This window comes from Dipodomys ordii, unplaced genomic scaffold (assembly GCF_000151885.1).
Source record: "Dipodomys ordii isolate 6190 unplaced genomic scaffold, Dord_2.0 Scaffold114, whole genome shotgun sequence".
NCBI classification, from domain to species: Eukaryota; Metazoa; Chordata; class Mammalia; order Rodentia; family Heteromyidae; genus Dipodomys; species Dipodomys ordii.
The window spans coordinates 200957-220969 of NW_012267330.1; the positions used below are offsets into that span (position 1 = coordinate 200957).

Consider the following 20013-nt stretch of genomic DNA (forward strand, 5'->3'; position numbering starts at 1 on the left):
AGACTTCTTTATGTTTAACTCAATTGTTTCTTTTTAAAAAAATTCTCTGTGACTGGATAGGAAATATGCCTTATAAACTGTTTAAAGATGTTTGTAAAACATTTGTGAGGAGGAGTGTTGGGTTTTAGTGAAAATAATAAAAGCCAAGCATGGTGGTGCATACCTGTAATCCTGTACTTAGGAGGCAGAGCTGACTGAGACCTTATCTCAAAAAAAGAAATGACAGGGCTGGGAAGGTGGCTCAGTGGTAAAGTACTTGCCTCTCATGCATGAGACTCTGGGTTCGATTCCTTAGCACCACATAAGCAGAAAAAGCTGGAAGTGGTCCTGTGGCTCTAGTGGTTGAGCGCTAGCCTTGAGCTGAAGAGCTGAGGGACAGTACCCAGGCCCAGAGTTCAGGCCCCATGACCAACAAAAAAAAGGCAATTGTTAAATTGATATTTAACAGAGCTAGATTCCATGATTCATATACTAAAATCAAGATCTGGCTGGATGTCTGGTGGCTAACACCTGTAATCTAACTAGTTAGGAGCCTGAGATCTGAAAAGGAAGGTTCAAAGCCAGCCCAGCAGGAAAGTCTGTGAGACTCTTATCTCCAAGAACCCACCATAAAGCCAGAAATGAGGCTGTACCTCAAGTGGTAGAGTGCTGGCCTTGTGTAAAGAAACTGAGGGACAGAACCCAGGCCAGAGTTCAAGCCCCAGGACAGACACACACACACACACACACACACACACACACACACTCTTATGCACAATCTTTCTGAATAATACATTACCCGTTCCTAACCTGTCAGCTGCTCATATTATGTGTTTATCATTGGTTCATACCGTGCATATCATCTGTGCATGCTTCTCTATATATTTTAAATCAATAAGACATTATTGTTTTGTCTGTTCTCACTTGGATTTAATGATATATTTGCATTTTAATTACTCTCCTTTTCCCCTGAATCTCCACCTTCCTATCTGGTATCCTTGTCTTCCAGCCAGGATAAACATAGCTAGTACTTTAAGATATATGTGCTGGTAATGATTTCTTCCATTTTTTGTATAAAAATGTTTCTTCTTTACCTAAAATGCTTTATTTTCTGAATATAGAGGTTGACTCCTTTTTTTATTTTCTTTTTTGTGTGTGTGAGAACTGGGCTTGAAGTCATGATCTGTGCAATTGCTTGGCTTTTTTGCTCAAGGCTAGAGCTCTACCACTTAGGCCACAGTTCACTTCTGGCTTTGTGCTGATTAATTGGAGATGAGTTTCACAGATTTCTCTGCCTAATCTTGTGTCAAACAACATCCTCAAATCTCACCCTCCTGAATAACTAAGATTACAGGCATCAGCAACCAGAGCCCCATAGACCCTTAAAATATCTGTGTAATCAACTATCAATTACTCTAAAAAGGTAAAATACCTGAAGCAAACAACTTAAAGGAGAATATGTTTATTTAGTCCTGTGGCTTTAGAGCTTTTCAGTGTAGTTGGTTGGTCCATTGCTTTGGAGCCTGTGGTGACACAGCCCATCATGGTGGGAGCATATGGTACAGGAAATGGCTCTGCTGGTGGCAGGGATGCATGCAAGAGCAGAAGGGGCTAGAGTACCAGTATTCTTTTCTGGGCCACACTTCCAGTGACCTCACTTCCTTCAACTCTGCCCACATCCCAACATCACCAAAGCCAGGAGCCCAACAGGGGGCATTCAGAAGACAAATTGCAACAATATTGTTACATCGAGTTCTAGTTTCCATAGTCTCTTTGGAAAAATCAGCTGATTTCCATAGTTCTAAGCCTCCTGATAACCAAACATTTCCATGTTTGGTTTTCACATGGTAACTGATAAACAGGTATATATTGGGGTTTTTAATTCATACCTGTGATGGTTCATAGGGCTTGAACTAATGGCTTATATCTGTTAGGAAAATGGGGGAGAAAGGAACAGGCCAGACTGGATTTCAACAGGCAAAGACTGTTTATTGAAGCACATCAAGGGGCAAGCTGCCTTCCCACAGGAATGGAGGTTGTCCAAGGAGATGGGGTGGGAATTAGGCTTGTATGGGGTCTGAGCAAGGAGACAGAGACTGTTTAGTTTGGTTGAGGGAGGTGACTATAGGTACAGGCAGAAAATAGTGTACCAATCTATTTTGTGGTTACAACCATTAACACAAGGTATAGACTGTTTACATAGTGATAATTGACTCCCTATTGTTAAGGAGCTGAGGGGAACAATCTTATTTCCAAGGTCTCAAGCTTTTAGTGTCCAAACAGCTGTAACTTATACACACTTAGGGAAGTAACGTATACTTCTGTTTTGCCTTGACTGTTCGACCTTTTCAGGGTCCAGTTCTCAGCCTTCTGGCATTCCAACCTCTTCACCCTTTCCTAGTCTCACAGCTGGGCCTTAGAGTTCCCTACAAGTTAGGCCCACAATGGAACATTTATGACAGGCTTAGGTCAGATTGCTCTGCCTGCATCATGTCCGTGCATACTGGGGTTTTGCCTGATGTCCTGATGCACCTGGGAAAATAGGGTAGGGGTCTATCCTTCAATATCGGTCACTTATTTTGGAAAATTGCTACTTCCTGTGTATTCCTTTTTGGAAGACTATAACTACTCATAGACCTTCTCATAGAGTTTGCAGTGTTGCTCTTTCTATGTGTGGCATCTTTCTTTTCTCTGTTTAACTTGAATATTTATGGCTGACTTTTCTAGTCAGCTGGATCCAATCTGTAGCTTAAAACATTCATTGAATTCTTGATTCTAGTTATTGAATATTTTAGTGTAAATCTCCCATTCTTTCCTTTTTACACTTTCCACTTTTCTATTAGAATAAGCCATCTTGCCTTTAACCTCTTGAACCTAGTACATTAATGTTAAAATCTGTGTCTAGAAACTCTATTGTCTAGAGTTCCTATGAACCTGTAAATGCTGTAGCTATTTATTTTGTCCATGTTGTCCTTCCTTTGCATCTGCCTGCTTGTGTTGTATTTAGTGATGAGCACAGTGTTTTCAGAGTACTTATGGAAATAATTTTTTGGCTTAGAATGACACTTCTGTCTCCAGAGAAGATTTATATTTGCTCTGCCAAATAACTCTGAGTACTGGCAAGTAGAATTACTTCTGTACTGTTTCAAATTACTAGTGCTGAGCCAAGTTCTGCGGGCCGATCCATTAATAATTAACCACACTCCCCCGCTTAGAGTCCCAGCACAAAATGCGACCCTCCACTCTAACCCTTTCTGGAGGAGGCTCTTGCTTCGTTTTCCTCCCTCTCTCTTTGGTCTTCAAGTTTTGGGGAGCCTTGTTCAGCCTCTCAGCTGTGCCTCTGATTCACAGGGAGTCAGCATTCCCAGGCTACAGCCTTACCTTCCTGTGCTCCTGTTCCTGCACAGCTGACCTGTAGTTCTGTGAATATTTGTTGTTACCTGGAATGTTCTAGCTTTCTAATTTTCCTCAGGCCTAATGAATATGCAGTGACATGTGATCATCTTATTTGAATCTATCTGAATACAATTTTTCTGGTTGTATTTTCATCCTTATTCTTGTTCATTTTATGTTAACCAGTTTTCTGTCATGATGACCAATACCTGAAGTGATCAACTAATGAAAAGGTTATTTTGGGCTAGGAAGGTGGCTCAGTGGTAGAGTGCTTGCCTTGCATGCATGAGTCCTTGGGTTCGATTCCTCAGCACCACATAAGTAAAAAAAAAAGCCCAGAGTTCAGGCCCTACGACAGGCAAAAAAAAAAAAATTATTTTGCATTCACTTTCAGAAATTTCCACTATGTTTGGTTGGCTCTGTTGCTCTGTTCCCTGTGTCATGGCCAGGGCACATGGTGGGGAGACAACTCACCTCATGACAGAAAGCAGGAGATGGACACAGAATTTCAATGTCCTTTGGAGGGCATAATTCCCAAAACTAAAGCCCTCACCTGGGCGTCTCCTCAAACAAACCACCTCCCAATGACACTAAGCTAAGGGGCAAACTTTGTGACACCAGGCCCTTTGGGCAGACACTCACTGAGCCTGGTAGAGACAGTACTCAGTGGATCCACAGAAATGTCAGGTTGAATTGACACAGAGCAGATGGATGAGAAGCTGCTCAGCCAGAAAAAAATGGGAAATGATGCAGTGACTCAAGTGGTAGTTGAGCAAAAGAGTTCAGGGACAGCGCCCAGGCCCAGTCCAGAAGGAGGAGGAGAGAAGAGGAAGAGGAAAGTAGGGGAGGGGTGGGAGGGGAGAGGAGGTGGGGAGAAGAAGAAAGAAGAAGATGGCCCAGTAGCTTGTGAGACTGGAATGCTCAGTGCCCGGAGATGTCCGTGTTAAGGCTGGGGTAATTTTTCTGACTTCTGATGGAGCTGGCAGTCTGCCTTGCCTTGGAGAGCAGGTGAGTTTGATAGAACAATGCTGAAATGCAGAAGCACTGATGAGAAAATGTCATTTGACAGCCTGGCCTAGATATTCAAACCTGGACAAAACCCCATGTCTGCCGGCTGAGCACTGTCAGCAGAGTGCTTCTGGGACGTGGGCTTTGGCAAGTCAATGGGCTTAATTAGAACTAGGAGAGTTGGCAACTGATAAGAAGGTATTGATACTTCTCAGAGGGACTATTTACTGAAATAGGACTTTTTAAATCCCTAATCACTCAAGAGACACAGAAACATCTTTGTGAGAGGGATGCTAGGAGGGGAGGAGTCTTCTCAAGGAAGAGCCTCCAGACAGCCCGAGGCAGTTCCACCTGTGAAGGAGACAGGAATCCATGATGGTGCAAATGCTGGTACACCTTTGGAATCTAGATAGCATTTTGTTTTTGTAAAGGAGAGAGACAGACAGAGACAGAGAGAGAGATTACAAAGTATGTAAATTTATGGAGTGCAATGTAATATTTTGATACATGTATGTATTACTATCATGATCAAATCTGACTAATTAACATATCCATCATTTCAAACATTCATTTTGTACTGTAATATTCAGAATTCTCTCTTGCATCTATATTGTGAAAGAGACACGTGTTTCTGTGAACTATGATCAGCTATCATGCAGTGGAAGGCCAGAACTTGTCTTCCGTACTTCAACTCTGTGCTTGCCAATCAGCAGACCTAACAGAGCATTCACCCTGTAGCTTAGCTGCAGTACATACACAGAATGCTATTCACTGGAGACCATTTGACAGGCTACAAAACACGTTATTTTTTTTTTTGGTTATGGGGCTTGAACTCTGGGCCTGGGCGCTGTCCCTCAGTTCTTCAGCTCAAGGCTCTATCACTTGAGCCACAGTGCCACTTCCAGTTTTCTGGTGGCTTATTGGAGATAAGAGTTTCACGGCTTTTCTTGCCCAGGCTGGCTTTGAACCGTGATCCTCAGATCTCAGCCTCCTGAGTAGCTAGGATTATAGGCATGAGCCAACTGTGCCTGGCATGTTCATTTTTTTTAGTGGAAAACCTACAAAGTATCTTTCCTTACTACAATGAGCTAAACCTATTACTCAATAAAAACATGATTTTTGACTATTGTACAAACATATGGAAATTAAAACACCATGCTCCTGAATAATCACAGAGTCGTTGAAGAAATTGGTAAGGAAATTAAAACACTTACTGTGACAAATGATAATGGTTACCCAACATACCAAAGCCTGTGGAATGCAGCAAAAACTGTACTCAAAGGAGCATAGAACAGTCAATACTTACATTTTTTAAAAAAAAGTAAGCTGGGTGTCAGTGGCTCATACCTATAATCCCAACTACTCAGGAAGCTGAGATTTGAGGATCACAGTTCAAAGCCTGTCCTGGCAGGAAAGTCCATGAGCCTCTTATCTCCAGTTAATCACAGCCAAAAAGCCAGATGTGGTGCTGTGGTTCAAGCAATATAGTGCTAGCCTTAAGCAAAAGGAGCCCAGGGATGGCATCTGGGCATCTGGATTGGCAATAAATTAAATAAATAGCCCTCTCTAGCATGCTTGCTGGTGGCTTATGTCTGTAATCCTAGCTACTCAGGAGGCTGACATCTGAGGATCATAGCTGGAAGCCAGCCCAGATAGGAAAGTTCATGAAACTCATTTCTCCAATTAAAAACAAACAAACAAACAAACAAAACCCAGCCTTGAGCAAAAAAGTTCAGAGGTAGCATCCAGGCCCTGAGTTCAAGCCCCAGGAATGGTTTAAAAAAAAGTCTAAAATTAATAACCTTACCTTACATTGCCAAGAATTGAAGTAAGGACAAACAAAATCTCTGTTCGTTTTTTTCGAAGACTTTCTGTGTTGCCTCCACTCTGTCTTTTTTCCCTCACATGAAAGAGAAAGCTCAAGGAATTAGGTGCAATGGCCAAACACACCAATATCAATCAGAGTTGGTTTCATGTCCCAGCTCCATAGTTCTTCAAGGCCTCACCTCAGGCCTTGCCTCCCTTGCCTGTGCAGCTGCCACCTCAACCTTCCCCAAAGTGTGCAATACCACCTCTGTCACCCCCCAGAACCTCACAGAGCCCAAGGCTCCGACTCCACATGCACGAGGGAAGGCAGCTCTGTGCTACAGACAGCACATTCTAGCTGAGACTTTTGGGCAGCAAATATCCCCATTTTTATTTAGTTCAGTGTTGGCACAAGGCCTGCATCTTGCTTGGTGGTCCCCTGTGGAAGGCACTGCTGCACATGTCTGCAGTCTGCACAGACCTGGAAAGTGTGAGCCACTGTGCGTGTCCAGGTGGAAGTTATGGAAATGTGCTGCTCAGTGGAATGTGAGATGTCGATGGCAAGGGAAGCATTTGTAATGGGTTGCAACCTGACCTCCTCCCCTGTGCTGTGGCCCTTCACCCAGGCCCACACATACAGTGTGTGTGTGTGTGTGTGTGTGTGTGTGTGTGTGTGTGTGTGTGTGTGTGTGTGTGTTTGCAGTACTAAAAATTGAGCTCAGGGCCTTGCACATGCTAGGCATGCTCCTCTATCTCTCTCTCTCTTTCTGTTTCTCTCTGTCTGTGTCTCTGGCTCTGGCTCTGTGTCTCTGTCTCTCTGTCTCTGTCTCTCTGTCTCTCTCTCTCTCTGTCTCTCTCTCGTCTTTGGAGTTGGTACTGGATCTTGACCTCAAGGCCTTGTGCTCTCAGCTTTTTCTCTCATAACTGGTGCTCTACTACTTTGAGTTGTGCTTTCAGTCTAGCATTTTGCTGGTTAATTGGACCTGGAGTCTCTCAGACTTCTGCCTAGGCTAGCTTCAAACCATTATCCTCCAGGTGTTAGCTTCCTAAGCAGCTAGGAGTATAAGCATGAGTCACTGGTGCCCAGCTCTAGACAAGTCCTTCTAACATTGAGCCAGCCAAGTTCTCCCCCAAGAACAGAGCTTTGGCTATATTCTGTGATGAAGTTCACTCCTAGAGTTATTAGCATGTCTGATAGCTGTGAATTGGATTCCCATATGAAGAATCACTGAGCCCTGGAGGTGCTTCTCTAAACTCTGGTCCGTGATAGTATGAAGATGGGTCACAGAGGCTGACTTTGTGTCAGACACAGGACAGGGAAGGGGAGAAAGCTGTCCAAGGATCATCAGAGCCAGAAGGCTGGCTGCTTATGAAGCTGGCTGCTCATGCTCACGGAGACATGAACAGCAGTGCAGGCGGCTTCCTGGGGAAAGGCCGGACAGCACATTGTGACAGAAGGAATTCTCAAGGTGTTCCTGCACCCCACCCTCAGCCCCTTGTTTAGTCAGACAAGAGTCTAGGGACTACTGGAAATAGATTTTGTAGCTGAAATTGAGGGCAATCCTAAGCTGCTCTTAAAGGAAGAACACCGTGCTGTATAAGCTGTCTGGACTCAACATAACCTCATGAGCCCTTTAAAGCAGAAGAAAAACACAGAAGAGATCGGAAAGCTGTGGGCCTGAAACTGCCATTGTAGCTCATGGATGAAGGAAGGGAGCTAAGAGGACAACATGAGCCCAGCAGCCAGAAGAAAGGAGTTCCTTTGCCTACACTCTATGGAACTGAGGAGTCCCACCCGAAATCTGAATGAGATCACGCCTAGAGTCTCTCCTGAGGCCCTGTGGCCACCTTACACAGGCTGAGCCACAATGTACCTGCCTGGCTCCCAGACCTTCAGAGACAATGGACATTGCCTCAAGCCAGTGAGTTTGTGGTCATTTGTTACAGCAGCCACAGAAAACCTCACACACAAATCCTTTCCCATAGCACTTCCCCATCTGCATTCTCAGTGGCTGGAGTTGACTGCCCTGTCATTAAGGTCTATTGGCTATTAAGGAGAAAACCATCCAGATTCCGTTTGTCTAGTATTCATCTATGTGAAATTAGGAGCTAGTTTGTCTTTTTAATGTTCAGTTCTTTTCATTTTCCTAAAGAGAAGATCTTCTCCGAGTACAATCTCCACTTCATCTAAGGACTTTCTGTACCCTAAGAGTCATTCTTGATTTCTTTGGAGTGTGAAATTGGTCTTCTAGTGGTTAGGAACCAAGGAAAATCTGTTTAGGCACTCTCGAAAAGGAGACAATAATACAAACAAAGCACAGAAAAAAGGAAAAATGTAACAAATGCTGTTAAATTGTAGCATTGAATTCTGACAGAAGGGATTCAGCAAAGAGTGAAGGTGCTTGTCATGGGCGCTGTAAAAACTTCAGTGATAGCTCACACATATGGAGCAGTGGTTAGGACCGAGCGTCTCAATCCTATATGCTCGTTGTTTGTCATTATAAAGCAGTAAAATAAGCACCATTATTAACTCTCATTGTTCCCAGATAAATATTCTTGTCCTTATGCATGAAATTAGTAGATGCCAGAAAGGAAAAATGGTCCAAATGCTCAATAGTGCTCCCCAGGCTTCTCTTTTCTCCTGTATCTTACTCTGCAATTTCCCATTCTTACATCTCTTTATCTTCAGACAGATGTTTTTATTAGCATGTGTTAATTGTCCAAGAGTTTTATTATGACTTTTTCATACATGCATATAATGTAATTCAATTTTATTTACTTCCTCTATTACTCTTACCACCTCTCTTTTGACCCTCTTTCTTTTTATAATTTTAATAAGTTTTATTGTATCATTTTCACAGGACATACAGTGTACTTCAAATCATGTTCACTACCCAACTGCTCTCACTTATCTTCTAACCCCTCACTGTGATACTCTACCTAATACCCCAATAGTCCCATTTTTATACTCATGTCCTCCATTTTGAGGTCTACATTCCTTATAGGAGAGAAAATGAGCAGTATTTGTCTTCCTGTGCCTAGCTTATTTTGCTGAATATGATTGATGCCCACTTCCCTCCATTTTCCTGCAAATGACATGTTTTCATTCTTTATGGATGAACGATACTTAACTGTATATTCAGAGCATGCTTTTTTTCCATGGTCACCCACTGATAGGCACTGGGGCTGATTCCACTTTTCTGAGTAGCACTGTGCTGAACACAGGTGTGTGTGGGTATGTGTTTTATGCCAACTCATGTTCCTTGAGTTATGTCCAGCAGTGGTATAGCAGGATACTATGATGGTTCTGTTTTTAGTTTTTTGAGGAGTCTCCACACTGATTTCCTTACTGCCTTAATGAATTTATTCCCACCAACAGTGTGTGAATGTTTAATTTCCCCTGTATTCTCATGTTGTTGTCAATTTCCTTGGGAATATTATTTTCAAGAGGGGGAAACATAATCCTAGTGCAGTTTGATATGTTTTCTTTTTTTAATAAGTTTTTAATTGTGAAAATACCATACAGAGAGGTTACAATTATATGAGCAAGGTAATGAGTACATTTCCTATCAAGCATTGTTGCCTCCTCCTCTGTTTTTCCCCTACCCCCCCTGCCCTCCCATCTCCACAACTACACTCCCTCCCCCCCACCAAAGTTGTAATATGTTTTCTGTATGGCTAAAGATGTTGAATATTTCATCATACATTTATACTTTGTCTTTTGAGAACTGCTGTATTCATTTGCCTATTTAATGGGTAGTGTTGTTGTAGTATTCAGTATCTTTAGTTCTTTACATATTCTGGATGTTAACCTTCTGTCAGATAAATAGCTTTGTTGGTTGTCTCTTCCTGCTGATAATTGTTTCTTTGCTGGGCAGCTATTTAATTTGATACACTCTTATTTGTGAACTCTTGTTCATATTTGCTAAGCAATTGAAGTCATAGAAAGTCTTTGCCAAGGCTGAGAATGTGGCTTAGGGGTAGAGTGCTTGCCGTGCACTCTGAGGCCCTGGGTTTGATTCCTTGGTACCATACAAACAAAAATAAGCAAATAGAACAGCTGTTTTAAAAAAAATGTCTTGGGGCTGGGAAGGTGGCTCAGTGGTAGAGCGCTTGCCTTGCATGCATGAGGCCCTGGGTTCGATTCCTCAGCACCACATAAGCAAAAAGAAAAAAGCTGGAAGTGGCGCTGTGGCTCAAGTGGTAGAGCACTAGCCTTGAGCTGAAGAGCTGAGGAACAGTGCCCAGGCTCAGAGTTCAGGCCCCACGACAGGACCCAAAAAAAAAAAAAGAATGTCTTTGCCGAGTCCTATATTTTGAAGTATTTTCCCTATATTTGAAGTGTTTTCCTCTACTGGTTTCAGAGTTCCAAGTCTTAGATTAAGACTAAGGTCTTTCATGATTTTGAATTTACTTTTGTACAGTGCGAGATCTTCTACATATGTGTGTTGTTTTCCCAGAATCATTTATTAAAGAGGCTGTCTTTTCTTCAGTGTTTCAGTTCCTTTGCCAAAAATCAGATGGGTAAAGCTGTGTGGGCTTACTTCTGGGATCTCTATTCTATTCCACTGGTTTGTATGCCTGTTTTCCTTCAAGTTACCATACTGTTTTGTGACTACGCTTCATAGTATAATTTTGTGAATATCCTCTTAGGTATAATTTGAAGCCAAATATTATGATACTCTTTTTGTTCAGGATTACATTGGTTATTCTGGGTCTCTTATTCCATATGAATTCTAGGAGATTTTTTTTCAATTTCTGTGAGAAATGTCATTGGGATTTAATGGGGATTGTATTGAACCTATAGCTCACTTTTAGTAACACAGCCATTCTTACATTAGTTTTATCAATCCATGTACACTAGAGGTCATTCCATCTTCTACTATTTTCTTCAATTTCTTTTTTTCAGTGTTTTATAGTTTTCATTACAGATGCCTTTCAACTTTTCAGTTATGTTTATTCCTAGGGTTTTGTTTGGTTTTTGTGGTTTTGGTTTTGTTAGTCATGGGGCTTGCTTGAACTCAAGAGCCTGTGTACTCTCCCTGAGCGTTTGGTGCTCAAGGCTACTAGTGCTCTACCACTTGAGATGCGGCACCACTTCTGGTTTTTGAGTGATTAATTGGAGATACGAGTCTCCCAGGGACTTTTCTGCCCAGGCTGGCTTTGAACTGTGAGCCTCATATCTCAGCCTCCTGAGTAGCTAGGATTACAGGCATGAGCCACTAGTGCCTAGCTCCTAGGTATTTTAGACTGCTGTGAGCAGGATTGTTTTCCTAATTTCATTCTCAGCTTGCTTATTGTTGGTATAGAGAGAAGCTACTACTTTATATATGTTGATTTTCTTTCTTTCCTTTTTTAATTTTCTGGCACTAGAGTTTAAATTTAGAGTCCTATACTTGCTCGGCTTGCTTACTTAAGTGATGCTCTACCACTTGAGTCATGCCTCCAGCCCAGCTTTTTGCTGGTTATCTTGGAGATAGTCTTCTTTAAATTATCTTTAAGTAGTTGTACAAAGGGATTTAAATTCAATATGTCTATTCATGAGTTCACTACATCTTAATCAGTGTATCAGTGTCACTTTTTTCACCGTTGGACTTTTCTACCAATGCTGGCTTCAAACTGGAATTTTCCTATACTTCTGGCTATTCAGGATAAATAGGAATGACTCACCAGAACCTGGCTCTGTGTTGGATTTTCTGTCCTGGTTCTTTGATGAAAGGCTTTCTTACATCTAAGAGTTTTCTTGTGAATCATATAGAGTCTTGTAAGAACCCCAAACAGATATGACCAAAAGAGATCCTAGTATTTTAGTGCCCTAACTGTCTTCATCCCAACCTTAACCTTTCTACCACACCTCCAGGACATTCAAAGTATTCCTAGTGTTCAAGCCTGTGAGCACAGGAAATTTATGGGAAATACTTTGACAGGGGGAAAAAATTACCTTGGGGAAATTTACTTCATTTGCCATAAAGGATGCATGTATTAGAAGAGACAATGTCAGAGTTGATAAGAAAAGCAGCATGCAGTTTCTGGGAAGACTTGCATGTCTTCCTGGTGTTTAGCATTTGTTCTCCCTGAAGTGAGGGCTCTAAGCACACATCTAGATGTCAATCACTTTTGAGAATATCACATTCGATTAGTATCCGCATTAGTGGTTTCGGTGGCTTCCATCAGAACTGGTTACTTCAGACTGATCAGGAGCCCACTGGAGGCCGACTGTGGTGGACAAAAGTGGAGGGAAATGAGGCCACTAAGCAGGCTGATTTTCTGCGCCGTCTGCAGGGCCACATGAAGGCCTTTGATCCTCACTTAGCAGAATGCAGCCTTTGAGCTCTGTGGTAGAGACTTACCACGTGACGGATTACCCTTTACCAAGGAGTGCTTACAGAAGAGGGCAGAGGCTCAACGGGGAATAGCCAGGAGATCCCTATGCCATGCCACGGAGGGACCCCAAGTTTGGTTGTGCTGGACCCTGGCTAAAGCCATACCACTTGAGCCAGGCCTTTTTTTTTTTTGTCGGTCATGGGGCTTGAACTCTGGGCCTGGGCGTTGTGGCTCAAGTGGTAGAATGCTAGCCTTGAGCTGAAGAGCTGAGGGACAGCGCCCAGGCCCAGAGCCACTTGAGCTACAGAGCCAATAGTGGTTTTCTGAGTGGTTTATTGGAGATAAAAGTCTCACGGACTTTCCTGCCCGGGCTGTTGAAGCAGGCCTTTTATACTGCCTTTTATCATTGAAAATAAGTATCTCTCAGATTTGTTTGCCAAGGCTAGCTTGACTTATTTTTTAATTTAAGATTTTATTGTTTATGAGGTACATTGTGATAATTCAATGCATGCATACAATGTGTGCTGATCAAATCCAGGGTAGTTTTGATCACCAATATTGTGGTACCTTTGTCAATACTATGTGGTTTGAGTATGTGAGGGTTTATTTCTGGTTTCTCTGTTCTATTCCCTATATGTCTATTCTCTATATGTCCACTCTGTATGTCTATGCTAGTGCCACACTGCTTTGATTATTTTGGTTCCTTAGTAAATTTTGAGGCAGAAAATATAGACCATCTTCTTTATTCTTTTTTTTCTAGATTATTTGGGCTATTTAGGATCCCTTGCAATTCCATATGAATAAGATTAGGATGATTTTTATTTTTTTCTCCTTTTTCACAGTGTTCATTATAAGTTTACAGAAATTAAAGTGATTTTTGAAGCTTGGTCTACATTTGTCATGCTTGCTAGTCTTATGTTCTGTCACTTGAACTATAACTCCAGCCTGCCCTCCTTACCTTTTTTTATCTTTTGTCTTAGTTATTCATTCAGGTAGTCTCACGCTTCATCCACAATCTTCCTAGGTATACCTTTTGCATAACTTGAGTCACAGGGACATACTACCATACCCAACTTATTAACCAAGATGGTCCTTACTAAATTTTTGCTTAGGCTAACTTCAAACCATAATCTTTATCATCTCTACTTACCAACTAGCCAAAACGACATGCATAAGCCACTAGGCCCAGTTTCATCATGGTATTGAGTAGGAAAGTGGGCATCTTTGTCTTGTTTCCAATCTTAAGCAAAAGCTTTCAGTAGCTCATCATTGAGTATAAATATTTTGCATGACTTCTTCATATTGAGAAACTGTACCTCTCCTCCTGATTTACTCAGTGTTTTTATCATGGAAAGATGTAGAGTCTCATATGTACATTTCCTGCATTGATTGGTCATGTATTTTTTTCTTTAGTCTATTAATATATATTACTTGGATTCATTTTGGTATGGTGAACCATCTATTCATTCCAGAAATAAACTGTCCAAGGCACAATATACAGTCCTTCTAATATGCTATTAAACTTGATTTGCCAGCATTTTGTTGAGAATTGCTGAATCTGTCTGCATAAGGGCTATTTTTAGTCTAGTTCTTCTGCAATTTTTTTGTCTAATTTTGTTATTGGGGTGATGTTGCATTTAAATTTTACAAAAGACTTTGAAAAGAGTTGTTATTATTCCTTGGTTGAATTTACTACCAGATGATAGAAATTCTCTGGTCCTGGGCTTTGCTTTCTTTAGAGGTTCTGATTATTTATGCAACCTTCTTATTAACTGTGGGTCTAGTTGAATTTTGTAAAACTTCTTGAGTTAGTTTGGTAAAAATTTTCAATTTCATTTAATTTACCTAATTTGTGGTTGTACAATCTAATTCATAGTATTCTTTTATAATTATTATTTCTGTAAAAATTGATAGCCAACTAGTTACAAAGGTACAAAAATTCTGCAAAGGGACGCTTCTTACAAACTGTGCTGGAATTATTCAGCCATCTACAGGCAATGATAAGTTTTAATGTAAAAGGTAGAATTTCTAGAAGCAAATATAAAAGAAAACCTTTGGGATATAGGATTTGGTAAAGATTTCTTTAAAAGTTTTTGCTCATTTATTTTCCTTTTATTGTTGATGATATTATGGTTTAAATTCAGATTCTTGCACTTGTTAGGCAGATGTTCTACCACTTGAGCCACCAGCTTGAGTTTGATGAATTCTTAGACAAAGCACCAAGAGCATGAGTCATAAAAGTTAAAACAATTAAATCAAACCTCATGAAAAATTATTAAATTTTATTCACAAAAAATCCTTGTTAGGGGTGAACACATAAAGTACAGCCTGAGAGAAAAATATTTGTAAATCACCTATCTGATGAAGAACTCATGTCTGGAATATATAAAAAGAACTTTCAGATCTCAGCATTAAAATAAGTCCAATTACAAATTAGACAGAAGACTGGAGGAGCTATTCACCAGAGTAGATGTGGAAGTAAACACATGAACAGATAGTCACCGTCCACAGCCTTTAAGAAAACACAGATTGAGGCCATGGTGAGCCTTCACCACAAACTCACTGTCTAATAAAGGTAGTGACAATGCCAAACTCCAGTGAGAAGTCAGAGAAGCTGTTGTCACTGTTATTGATTTTAGTACCCCTTGTCTTAGATAAATTTATCTGATTTGGGGAAGGGAAGGAGAATCACAGAAAGAGTGCGACAAAGGACAAAAGTGAACCAATGCAACAGTGTGGCACTTTTAAAAAAACTAAATATTCATCTACTATGTAATCTACTCTGTGAGCATTTATCCATAGAAATGAAAACTCATTTCACGCAGAACTCTGCTCAGGAAGGTTTAGGGGGCAGCTGTAACACCCAGGGACTGTAAGTGACCCACAATGCCATAAACAGGTGAATGATTAAACAAGCTATGAAGCTCATTTATTTAACACAGAATATTATTCAGCAGTAAAAAAAAAGGAGTAAAATATAATGTGCACAACAACTTAGATGTATCTCAAGAACTGCAATGAAAAAGCCAACCAAAAAAAACAAGCTTACATGAAGATCTCCCTAGTGGCTACCTAAACGGGTAATAAAATGGCATAGAACTATAGAGAGAGCTGGGTGTAGTGATACCTGTAATGCCAACACTCGAGAGGCTGAGGTGTGAGGCTAGGGGCTACAGGTTTGAGGCCAGCTTAAACTAAATAGCAAGATTTAAAAACTAAACAAAAAAAAACTATATACACACATTCTACCAATGATAGGTCCCTGGCTAGAATCACATACAATATACTATTGGAGGAAAATACTGTAAATATAATACCCTAAAGCCTAATAATTGTTTTTGTTTCTTTTTTATTATTATCTTTATGGAGTTGTACAGAGGGGTTTTTAACTCAACTACAGTTTTGTTTCTTGCTCTCATTTCTGTTGATTGATGTCTGTATTACCTGCAAGTAGTTTACAGAGGGTTCAGCATGTTTGTTTATGAGTATGATGCATCTTGATCAATACTGCCCCTTGCATCATTCTCCCCGCACGTCTCCTAACCCACCAATGCCCTCTATTTTTTTACTTACATTTTCCATACATAAACTGAATTGACTGCATTTTCTCACCCTTCCTCTCTCCATTTGTCTCCTTCCCCTTGACCTCATCTCCCCTAACACCTCAAGTAAAAGAGGTTTCTAATGCCCTAAAGGAGAAGGAATGACACTTTGACAGTCTTTGATGGATCATATTTTATTTTAGATGTTCCTTGAGGTTGTATTTTTTAAAAAAAGAAAGAGATAGTCCTTATGACTAATCCCATATGGTGTCTATATGTGAGATTATAACATCTCTTGAATTTACCTTAAAAATCATCTAGTGGGCCAGATGCCATGACTCATGCCTGTAATCCTAGCTACTCATGAGGCTGAAATTAGAGGATCAAGGCTCACAGCCAGCACAGGCAGGAAAGTCCAGGAGACTCTTAGCTCCAATTAACCACTGCCAAAAATAAATAAATAAGTAACATCAAAAGGTAAAAGTGGAGCTGTGGCTCACATGGTAGAGAGCTAGCCTTGGACAAAAAAGGCTTAAGGACTGTGCTCAGGCCCTGAATTCAAGCCCCAGGACTCATAACTCCCATCCCCCAAAATTCTAGTAGGGAGAGGAATTAGATGATTAAACAAAACTGGCCAAATGTCAAGCATTGTTGAGGCCAGATGATACTATGTGTGTTTTTTTTTATATCTTTCTCATTGTGTACACATTTGAAGCATTCCATAATAAAAACAAGTTGATAACATAAATACAATTGAAAATATGAGTGTCCCTGGGGAGTGTTGCCTGAGAACAATCTTGGGATCACGGCCTCTGGCTCCTACTAGAAAGCCGGCCTTCATTACAACTTCTGGGCCAGAGACAGAGGACTCCCAGACACACACACCCTTTTGCCTGGGCTTTCTGTCTGTGTGCAGCTGTGTGTATGAAGCTGCTGTGTGGATAAACCTCCCATCTGTTCATGGAAATATCTGTTCTCTCCATTTTGTGTGGTCATTCATGTCTAGACACCATTCTTCCATCTGTTTGTTCATTTACTTTGTTTTTATTTTTATTTTGCAGTTTGTTACATTTTATTAATATCAGTTAGTGGTAAAACATGATTTCATTGTGAGATACCTGTATATGCACACGATGTACCTTGATACACCTCTCCTCTCTGCCCTCCCCATTCCTAAAGCAGTGCCAACAAGCTTTATTTTTCCATTCTCACACACATTCATGTTTTGACCATGGTCGCCCTCCATCACTTAACACTGAATATGGGCATCAATAAATAAAACATGGCTACTGCCTCCAAGAGTTCACAGTCTGGCTGGAGACAGCCAGAAATACAATGCACCAAGGGTGTAGATGCATGAGAGATGTTTGTTCAAGCCACTTTCAAGGCAAGATGGAGGCAGCTTCCCCGCCAGGAGCCTGGTATCCATAGGAACGAATACCTGATCATTGTCACCTATGTCAGGTCCAAATATGCCAGGTAATCTTGGACAATCTGCGTTTCAAGGCCAACTGTTTCCAGCCTTAGTTTCATCTGCAACAAGTTCCCTTGCCAGGGAACATAGTCCCAGGCTTTGAGGATAAGATGATTTCTCCTTGCCAGGCACCAGTGGCTCACACCTTTAAACCTAGCTACTCAGGAAGCTGAGATCTGAGATCATGATTCAAAGCCAGCCTGCGCAGCCATGAGCCCCTTATCTCCAATAAACCACCAGAAAACCAGAAGTGCCTCAAGTGGTAGAGCACTTGCCTTGAGCTGAAGAGCTCAGGGACAGCACCCAGGCCCAGAGTTCAAGCCCCACAACAGGGGAAAAAAAAAAAAAAGATGACTTTGCCTTGCAAGTACAGTATTCTGCCTCCACAAGAACCAGACACAAATTAATCTATGTGCAAACTGATTTAAGGTTAGAGAAGACATGACAGATCCATGGAAAAGCACCATGGATTCCATAAACAATACTATGTGAGATCTTGTTATCCATGTGTGGAAAAGATAAAGTTGGATTCCTACCTTACACTACACACATCATTTGCAGGTGAATTAAATACTTATATGTCAAATCAAAATTTATTAAGATATAATGTAAGGAATAAATTTGTCTTTAAGGTAGGAGAAAACTCCCAAACAGACAATATGTAAACCATATAGGACAAATTTGTACTAAAATGAAGAACTATCATTTATCAAATGTCACCTTAAAGATCAGGACAAGATAAGCCACAAATTGGCAGAAGATAGTGGTGATGTGTATCAATGACAGACCAACCAGAACAGGGGAAAATGTGTGTGTGTGTGTGTGTGTGTGTGTGTGTGTATACATAAGCACCTTCAAATTCAATTTTACATCAATAATATGCTACAGATAAGTAACTCAATAGAAAAATGGTTAAAACTCATAGATATTTCACATTAAAGAAAATGTACATGACTCATAAACATAGATGAGATGTTCAACTCATTAAGAATTATCAATAAAAATTATACCCACAGCAAGATACCATTTTTATACCCATCATCCTCACAATCTATGTCTGATCATGCTGATTCCATATGTTGTCTATGATGTGGAGCCATGGGGACACTCCTATCATCTCTGGGAGGCTTCATGAGAAGAATAGCTTTGGGAAGCCACTTGGTCCATTCCAAACCTAATGATGCCACCCTTGCAAGTCTGCAGGCTGGAGGGTGAATTTACACCAGGGGGAATGTTTTCTCCCAAATTGGGCAAAATTCTAAGCTGATATGATGGGTTTTGACGCACCAAAGATCCACATTCCATGAGCAACACACAGCATATGTTCATGGGTGAAATGGAGAGGTTAGGAGAACCATATGTGAAGACTCCTTCAGGCACTGTCCTGAAGGAACTCCTGGCTGGGCACTGAGGAAACAAGTGTCATCAACAGCAGGGAATGGCTGCCTTGTAGCTGCGCCACCCAGAGGCTCTGAGTGGAATAACCACAAGTCCATGAAACTGAGCCTTCCACAGCCGCACAGGCAGCTCAGGAAGAAGGGCCTTTCCCAAAGCAATAGTCCTGGGATGGCTCCGTTTTCATAAGATCCAAACCAGGCAAGACTCAGAAGACACATGCTAAAACGAAGACACACACAGGGATGAGTGACAGAGAGGTTACCTTGCTGTGTATTGTTAAAGTAGAGAAGAATGGGTGGAGCTGGAGGTATGTAGACAGGAAGCAAAACTCTAAGCTTGGGCTGTTTTTCTTAACTGGGCCAGCAGGGCTCGTCCTTTTAAATGTCAAGCTATACTCGCATGTGTGTGTTGTGTATTTTGTGTGAATATACACATAAACACATATATAGTTATTCCTTGGTGTACATGATTGTTTCCAGAACCATTAAATGTTCATTCAAGTCTCATAGAAAGCGCTATCATTGTGCATTTCACCTATACAGTCTGCTATATACTTCTTTATTCATCTGTTTTTGGTGACAGGGATGAAACTCAAGACCCTGTGCTTACCCGTGACACACCCTCTATCCTCCAATAAATTTTAAATCACCTCTAGAATGCTATGTATCATGCCTAATACAACAGATATGAGGTAAAGTTGTTATAGTGAATCATTTGGGAGATTTCAAGGAGGGGCCTATATGTGGCCAATACCAACAGTTTGCTTTCAATATTTTCAATCCAAGATCAGTGGATGTGGATGTAGAACCCATGATACAGGGGGACATTTTTACAAGACACTATGTCGAAAAAAGAACTTCATAATTTAGGGGGGCGAGGGGGCCGGATAGCTGAGGAGATGCGAGGGAAGGGATGGTAGGGGGAAAACAAAGGAGGAGCCAACACTGCTGGATAAGAAATGTACTCTACCTTGCTCATGTAACTGTAACTCCTTTGTACAGTATTTTCACAATAAAAACAGTTTTAAAAATGTTAAACTTTTTAAAGGCTTTCTCTAATTGACACACCGGTAAATGGTTTTTAAATGAA

At 41.0% G+C, this 20013-nt stretch overlaps 1 protein-coding gene across 1 annotated transcript in view; it reads left to right on the forward strand.

The window, feature by feature from the left end:
• The window catches only part of Arhgef4 (Rho guanine nucleotide exchange factor (GEF) 4), a 104102-nt gene that overhangs the window by 66098 nt on the left and 17991 nt on the right, over positions 1 to 20013 (forward strand). The gene's annotated exons all lie outside the window — the stretch shown is intronic.